Genomic DNA, 9,533 nt, shown 5'->3' with positions numbered 1-9,533 from the left:
TGGACAAATTATTAATTCGGTAATAATTGTATTTATGCGCTATCATTTAAGGTTAGCCCAAATATAAAGTGATCCACTACGGTGTATTAAATATGGGCTTATTTACGTCATAAAAAGTATGGGTCAGTCTTTTATCTAAGTGTAGATACCCATTAGGTTTGCTAATGCATGATGAGCGCATTAGACTAAGGAGACTATATATAAGTCACCTGGGTTATGGTCCCTGGTAGCACACAATAACCTAATCTCCCCGCATCCCATCAGTAGAGAGATCCCCATGGTATGTGTGTCTACTAGAAGACCTAATCCGAAGACCGTCCCTTCAGACGGTTCATTCCAACCTTTCGTCATGTAATCAGGTACGCTTCCGCTCTACAGTTTATACCGAATAATTTAGTATGGAGTTTATGGTCTCAATTCGGATTAAATCTAACAAGTGGTATCAGAGCCACCTTCATATTAAATTATTTGGGTGTGATACGGTTCATGTTTTCCTTGAATTCAGTCTGCCGCAAGTACGCAAAGTATTCGTTCACAGTTGCCTTTATGGGTGTTCTGGATTTTGATTGTTCTTGTGTTTCTCGTATATTTTGACTAGCATTAAAGTTTGTTTGATGTGGAGCACATGATTAACTAAATCTATCACCCTATTTTATGCCATTATGATTAATTTATTTCAAAGTTCATAGTGCTGTTTGGTTTAATTCAATATTTGGTTATGGGTTTGTGAATTTAGTTTAAAGACAAATCCTAATAATCAATTAAGGATTATCGCACCAATTAGGCACCCTTTTAATTGGGAATTGTGGGCATAACATGGTACTCAAGGTGTTAAAGATATCGGCCCAGAATCTTATGTGGGATTCAAGTGTCACTGTTGACTGTTAAAGTTCACAATTTGGCATGCTAGTGATGAGTTTATGTGGAAATTTAGTGCACTATGTATATGGTAAGTAATTTGTTATACAGCAGGCCATTATTTGGTATCATAATGGTTTTACGATTTTTGGTTTGATGCTTAAGGAGTTATACACGAGTTAGACATGATCATTATATATGCCTTCTTTAGGTTTGGTCTTCACTAAAGTACTTTGGTTATACATGGTTAGAGTCTTAGAGACTAGAGTCCATGGTTGGTGAATTAAGTACCCACTGATCTTTGTTTAACAATAAGGTTTATTCACATGTTTGGTTGGCTTTTCCCACGGTTTTTTTTGGGGGTTGTATATTTACTGTATAATTATTTTGTTATAGTATTTCTAAACGGGGAAGTGGTGATTGACCCCCATAACTTTGTGCAATTGTGAAATTAACCCCCATAACTTTCAATTAGAGTAATTTGGCCCCATAACTTACTTAATAAGTGAAATTAAACCCCTTTATCAAAATCTCACGATAAATTCAATTTATCATATCAAAAAAGTAAAAATGGTTATATTTTTATGAAAAATACAAAATAAAAGTTGACAAAAATAAATTAAAAAAAAAGCATAAATTAGATAAAAAATTAAAACTAATTTACGATAATCAAACAATTATTATTTTTATATAAAATACATATTTTTCAACGTTTTTTACATTTTTTGTAAAAAAATTTCAATTGCAAAGTATTTTGTTAGGTAGTTGTGTTAAAATCAAAAGTGGAATAAAAGATTTTCATGACAAAAAATATAAACAATATAATAAAAGGGCAAACCAATATTCAAAATACTCTATTTTTCAACATTTCAAAAAAATTCACAAAAAAATGTTAATTGTTTTTTTTTCTAAAAATCATACCGAATTACATACGTATGTAAAAAAAATTGAAAAAATATTTTGCAATTGAATTTTTTTTTACAAAAATTGCAAAAACAAGTTGAAAAATTTGTGCTTTGTATAAAAATAATAAATTGTTTGATTTTTGTAAAGTATTTTTTATTTTTTCTATCTAATTTATGCTATTTGTTTTTGTATTTTCATAAAAACAGAACCATTTTTATTTTTTTGATATGATAAATTGAATTTCTCGTGAGATTTTGATAAATGGGTTTAATTTCACTTATTATGTAAGTTATGGGGCCTAATCACTCTAATTGAAAGTTGTGGGGGTTAATTTCACAATTGCACAAAGTTATGGGGGTTAATCACCACTTTCCCGGTATTTCTAAATCATGCTTTACAGTTTCGGTTTTGGTATGATATGCTATTAAGGATTAAAATAATGTAAGGGTTCTAATTAGAACAAGGTATTAAATAGTATGTCAACAAAATTCAATTATGATTATGATTATGATCAAAGTTCTTAAGCATGATAATTTGAGATAAGGTTTATAATGATTCGGTCTTCTTAAGTTAATGACAAGTGAAAATTGAGGATATATACTTGCATGGTCTATCAGTTTTACAGACTTATATGACTAAAGAACTATTTTAATATAGTTTTGTATATTATCACTAAAGGTTAAGTCACTTGTCAATTAAAAACTTGTGTTTTCAGATTTAATAATTGGCCAATCGGATTTATAATAACGGGTCTAATATTTTAGGTTGTTTGATCGACACAATAAGTTGCCAAAGTAACCACTATTGTGTAAGTTGAATGATTTAGAATATTATGACTACAGTGTGTGATTGAGTTTCATGCGGATAATGGTCGGCCCAAAGGAAGGCTATTATTTGGCCGAAATTCAATCATGCTTGTGGTGGTAAGTATGTAACAATTGTAAGGTTTCCATGTGAATATTAAGTCGGCCCAAAGGAAGGCTTAATGTTTGACAGAAATTTATTGTTAATACTTGATCACTACACCAAGATGACCACTTACAAGTTAATTTTATGTCCAAAGACTAAACTTAATGTTGTGCTAGGTGTCTTGTGTTGATGGGAATGCCAATATTTGAATCTGAAAATCAAGTTAAGGGAGTGTCGTAATGTTTATGACACTCATAAGGATTATGCCCATACAGCTTGTTAAGGTGAATAAATTCAAATTTTCAGTTTAGTGTGTGTAATTCATGCGAATAATGGTCGGCCCAAAGGAAGGCCATTATTTGGCAGAATTATATACACGTAGGGTAATAAATATGTGATGATTATTCGGATTTTCATGTGATTATTAAGTCGGCCCAAAGGAAGGCTTAGTATTCGACGTGAGTTTATCGTCAATATTTGATTACAATTACTAAAAAGTAGTGTCTTTAACTAGTTAATATTTATGTTTAACAACTAAATATTAATTGTGCAAAGACACTTTAATTATTTGAATTTATTCAAAATATAAGGATATTGTTTTGTTCATTCGATTGACATTTATGCTCATTATATCTGTTATATTCGGTTACACTCTCAATTCGGATGAGACCATTTATTAAATGAATGGTAAGAGAATGTAAATACTTATTTTGGGCCGCGATAATCTTAACATTGCTTTAAGAATGTATAATTGCTACTCATAAGGAAAGTATCGTGTGGACTCACGTGATTTGAGGATGGAGTAGGGCATTCAAAATGCATTGTTTAGTGATTATCTAAGGCAATATTAAGGATATATTTAAGGGCATTTTTCAGTTAATTCAGTTAATTAAGAAGTTCATTAAGAAGCTGCAAAAGTCAAACTCAAAGAAATAACAACAAACATAAGGTTAGACTTTTTAGTGTTAGTTTGTTAAGAGTTTTGACACATAAGGAAAATCTAGTAAACATTTTTTAACGCTTGGCGTGTCAGTAAAGTTAATCTTCTCATTCTGGTTGTGTAAGGTTAAGTTTTTTTTTATATCCAATCATGTTTGGTGGGGATATCTGGTTTTTTCACCCACATAAGGATATTGATGCAAGTATAACTAAGATATGACAAGCCAAGTGATGATGAAAGATTCATCTATTTGGGGCAAGTCATCATCTGAGTTTGAGACAGCCAACTAATTTAGTTATCATTAATGACTTATTCCTTTATTTGAATTTGGAAGATTCTTTTTAGTACCATCTTAGGTGGAATTCAAATATTTTTTATATGGGCAAATTTGGTTTATTGTCCATTGAAAAAAATAAATTTTGTGTTTTCCCAATTCAAATAATGACAATCTAACATTTTTGATAACTTTATATAGTTTAGATTGGAATCTCTTTCAAGTAATCTTGCATTAAAGTTCAACGGATATAAAGAAGAATTATGAAACTACAATTTCTCTTCGGTATGACACATTAAAAAGGAAATTAACGTTTTGTGTCAAAATGAAATTGTTGACCCCTTTACTTCGGATATTCATATTTAAGGGTTAAAAGGAGATTAGATACCAATTTTTTTTTTAGTGTCTCATTATTAACATATAAACGGAAGGTGAACCATTTTATACTTAGGTATTAATGGTTTAAATTATTATGTTAATTTGTAGACGGAATTTTAGGCATGGATATCTAAATCTCATTTGTGAGAAGTTTTAAGTTCTTGACGTTTTCAGTGATATTTGACTGAGTTATTTTACTCAGTAAAGAAATAATTATATCATCTTTTATCATAAGTGTTAATACTTTGTCAAATGACTATTAAAGATACAACGTCAAGGTTATTTTTTAAAGAATTTCTAGAGGAGTTCGATCTCTTATTTGATATTATTACACCATATGAGGATTCTTAATATGGATGGTGTGGTATGCATGCAAACAAGATCCTAAGGCCTGGTAAGGAGTGTGATAATTCATACTCTTTTCCATATTACTCTAGTACTAAGTTCTTAAGATTGCAGCTATCTTTGGATAAAGTTCTAACAATAGCATTGACTATTTAATGATAGTGTAAATTATTTACATATCTAGTATGTCTAACTAATTAAGGTTGAGGTTTAAAAACCATAAGGTTAATAGTTGGACTTAAGGAATGTTAATGACTAATTTGTTGGATAGTACTTAAGGTTTAAGGGTAATAAGGTAATGATCCCACAATCAAGTTATTTAAGACGGAAATTATGGGGTTCGTTGAGAATATTGAGTTTGAGTGGGAGAAAAGGTAATTGAAATTATTAAGTCTCCCTATATAGGATCGTCAAGATCAATTCGGTAGAACAAACTCAAATATCTCAAGAACCAATTAAAAGATCCACTTATAAGGATTAATGCAATTATAGATAATTACATTGTGGTCTATATGATTAAAAGGGAATAACAATGTAATGACGGACTAACAAGTTGCAGCAAGAGTTAGATAATGGAATGGTAAAGATGATTTAATCTCTTTTTGCCAAACCATTGAAGGTCCTAACTCATATAAGTGGATTGATGCCATAAAGAAAATAAGTTATTTGATGAATGATGATATTTGGACTTTGTTCCATTACCTAAAGTTGTGAAATATATTGGTTTCAAATATTCATTTGTTACCAAGAAAGATGTAAAAGGTAATGTGACAATCAGGATCATCGTGTCGGTATTGACTATAAGGACTTTTTGGCATATTCGGTTTTTTGGTTATATTGGATGAATGTTAAAGGTTTGTTTTGCAATGGTGACATTGATGAAACTATTCAGTGCAGACGTGCAGTAACTAGAACTTTGATTCAATAGATTCAAAGTAGAATTTCTGCAATAAGGGAATTCATCCAATAAAGCTCAAGTAAGGTTTTCCGTCATAAAGATTACAAATCTGCCTTGTTGTCATCTTATTTGTTTTAGATGAATGGGTAGATGATTGTAGATACTCAAGATTCAGTGGGAGTAAGTAAATATTTCTAGTTAATACCCTTTCAGTTAAGGAGACAAATTAGTCTCAAATGCCCTAAGGAAAATATTCAGAAAGATTCATTAATGCTTAAACTCATGTGTCTTAGGAAATATTTGTGTTTAAGTATTATGGTATATATTTAGATTGTATGCGTTCAGATATTGCGTACAATCTAAAGTTTGTTGGACAGATATTAAGGTAATACGGATTAGGATCTTGGATCCACTAAGGGCAGCCAAATATATTGTTGGTCATTTATATTTGGGACAAAACATTATTTATAGGAGATCGATTCAGGTTGAGATCATTTGGTATTTCGACTCCTAGTTGGTTATGAACATTTGTCATGTGGCTGCAAATTCAGTACGGTATTGAAAGACCATTTAAGTTATTTTGCGACAAATGTACAATTGTAAAGTTTCTAATAACAATATAAATGACGTATTGTTAAAGAAACAATTCAAGAGTGAAAAGGTGTCAATTATACATGTTGATACAAACTCCATTTTGCGGATCCGCTTACTAAGGAATTAGCACTCACGGTCTTTCTTGAGCTAATTGCTCAAATGGGTGTTTCGGTTTTAAGGAAATTCAGTTTAAGTGGGAGTTTGTCATGTTAGACACATTAAAGTTTACGGTTATTAAGTTCTGCAGAAATAAGGTTTTAGGTTTACGGTTTCACTCTGTGTTATTTTGGTTGATCTCACTAAGGTGGACCAGTTGAAAATATGCATATAGGGATCACATTCGGATGCTATTTTCATGCTGCACTCCCATGCTCGATTCATGTCGTTGGTTATATTGACATATGTGACCATTGAGGGTCCTGCTACGACAAACTGGAGCAAAGGCCGCTTTGATCCTATGTTGGTATGATTGATGGACCGAATTGCTTAAGACGGTTGGATGTTTGATAGCATTTTTTTTTTTTTTGAGCTCATAAGGTTATATTGTAAATACAATTATCAGGTGTCACACATATATGAATGTATGTAACACCCCCATACTCCGAGTGCCTTACCAGGACCACTCAGGTATGAAGACATCACCATCTCGGTTGCCCGAGGTATGATAATCAAATAGACAAAACAGAAACAACATTTATTATAATAGTTTAATGAATGAATACAATCCTCGAAACCAAACTGAAAGTATAATACATTATTCCAAAGCTATGCGAGCTCAACGGAAATGTAAATAAAACTAGACTACAACGGAAGGCTCTATCGTCATGTCGTGGCCATCCCACTATCCCGATATCATCTCTATACCTGTTCAATATCCGCTCACCATCCCCGAATGGATCACCGCAGTTTACAAAACAACACCAAAGTCGAGTACTAATCACACAATCAACATAGATACGATAATAAGACAAACAGACAATTTGAATCACACACACACACACACCAACCAACCAACCGTCTCAATCACCGATCGTCCTTTGGACGACCCGCCGATGGGGGACCGCAGCCGTTCCCACCTAAGCCCCGCTCATCGTACGAGCGATAACCCCGTCCATTAATGTGCACATCCCCTTTCGTGGCGGGTTCCACGAAAGGCGAAACTAGGGCGTGAGATCACTCCCGCAAGTGACCCCACTCAGCCGAGAACGCATCTCGAGAACCATCAACAAACACAACCACAATCACAATCACAATTACAATCATCATATCGTCAACTAACTACAAAGACATCACCAATATCCCATTATGGGACTAATGCGAGTAGGAAATCCTACCCGGAAAGCACAACACGCAGACGGTATCTACGGTGTCTCAAAACGCCTCTTCTATGAACTCTCCTCCTACCATACAACACATAGATACTACTATTCAATTACTATTCATAAAAACCCCCAATTCCTAAATTAGGGTTTCACTAATCTTAACAAATCATTATATAAATTACATTAAAAGCTTACCCTCGACGCAAGGAATCCAACGACACGAACTACGATGCAAACCGACCGTCTGAACTCCGGGAATTGTCAAGAACGCGATTAGGAAGAAGACAAGTTGCTTTCTCTCTTAAACAGGTTTTAGGTTTTGTAAAAAGTGATTTAGAACAATGCCGAATATGTTTATATACCCTTAATCGCGTAATTAACAAAACCCGAGAAAACTCCCCCGATAAACCGGACACTCGATCGAGTACCCAAGGTACTCGATCGAGTACCCCCTACTCGATCGAGTGCTGACTACTCGATCGAGTGCCCAACAGGTTAGAAACTATTTATCTGCGCAACTTGCCCTTACTCGACAGAGTAAGGGCTACTCGATAGAGTACCCCCAAGACTATAAATACGGAGTATTACAATGTATTTGGCCCAAGTGGGAGATTGTAAGAAATATAGGCCTAATACAATATTATATATGGACAAATTATTAATTCGGTAATAATTGTATTTATGCGCTATCATTTAAGGTTAGCCCAAATATAAAGTGATCCTCTACGGTGTATTAAATATGGGCTTATTTACGTCATAAAAAGTATGGGTCAGTCTTTTATCTAAGTGTAGATACCCATTAGGTTTGCTAATGCATGATGGGCGCATTAGACTAAGGAGACTATATATAAGTCACCCGGGTTATGGTCCCGCAGTAGCACACAATAACCTAATCTCCCGCATCCCATCGTGAGAGAGATCCCCATGGTATGTGTGTCTACTAGAAGACCTAATCCGAAGACCGTCCCTTCAGACGGTTCATTCCAACCTTTCGTCATGTAATCAGGTACGCTTCCGCTCTACAGTTTATACCGAATAATTTAGTATGGAGTTTATGGTCTCAATTCGGATTAAATCTAACAAATTTCACTTCCAAAACCAATATCAAATTATTCAATTTCACCCAAATAAAAGTCTATGTTCATAATTACATCAATTCATTTATCAATAGGTCTTGGTATAGACGGGTGGGGCGAACAGACGGGTAAAGACCTCTAATAAAATGGGTAGGGGGGACAAGGTGGGACACCTCCCATGTGCTTTCCACTTTATGGCAAATGGGTATTTTGTGAGGAAAAATGGTATCCGTCTATACATATAGACGGATAGTGTCCGTCTATAATAAGAATTTGTGTTCATTTATCTTGCCTACTTCCCAACACTCTTTATTATATTAAAAAAAATAAAAAATAAAAATCCACATGACGAGGGTTTACCTTGCCTCGTAATGCTAGCGAATTTTCATGCATAACTTAGAATTTACGTAAAACTTTATAAGACACTAATTATTTAATAGAGAGAAGACCGAAAGATGAAACCCAAATGAATAGAAGTCTTGATGAATATATGCGACCGTGCGACGAGGAGAGTAATACTGCTAGCTAGCTCAGTTTCCCCATGCCGTCGCCGTAGTCACCGCTTTCCAACTTTTTCCTCTTCACGTAACCCCGTTGACGTTCTTTACTTTCTCCAGTTTATTAATATCATTAATTCATTATCATTAATATTCATTCCGTCTCAGTCATTCGTTTACCTATTGCGTTTTAGGGTGTATCAGTCAATTGTTAACGTTTCTATTTCACGCAATTTGATCTCACACACTCAATTTGTCTCACTTGTCATCTAATAATTGGTCTCGTTCTGTTTCCTTGTTCTTTGTACCATAACCAAAGTGTTATAACAGACGCGAGAAAGAAAAAAAAAAAGGACGTTAAAGAAACAAAACACACAGATTTACGTGGTTTACTAACGGTGTGTTAACTACGTGCACAGAGCAAAAGGGAGGAGAGTTTTATCAATGGGTGAGGAGTTTTCAGATTACAGATTCAGAACGATATGATATGCATAATACTTTCTAAGACCTAATACAGAATAACCTAGAAAATGCCC

Source organism: Silene latifolia, chromosome 1 (genome assembly GCF_048544455.1).
Source record: "Silene latifolia isolate original U9 population chromosome 1, ASM4854445v1, whole genome shotgun sequence".
NCBI classification, from domain to species: Eukaryota; Viridiplantae; Streptophyta; class Magnoliopsida; order Caryophyllales; family Caryophyllaceae; genus Silene; species Silene latifolia.
The sequence above is the reverse complement of the archived record's forward strand: the minus strand, read 5'-3'. Positions refer to the sequence as shown.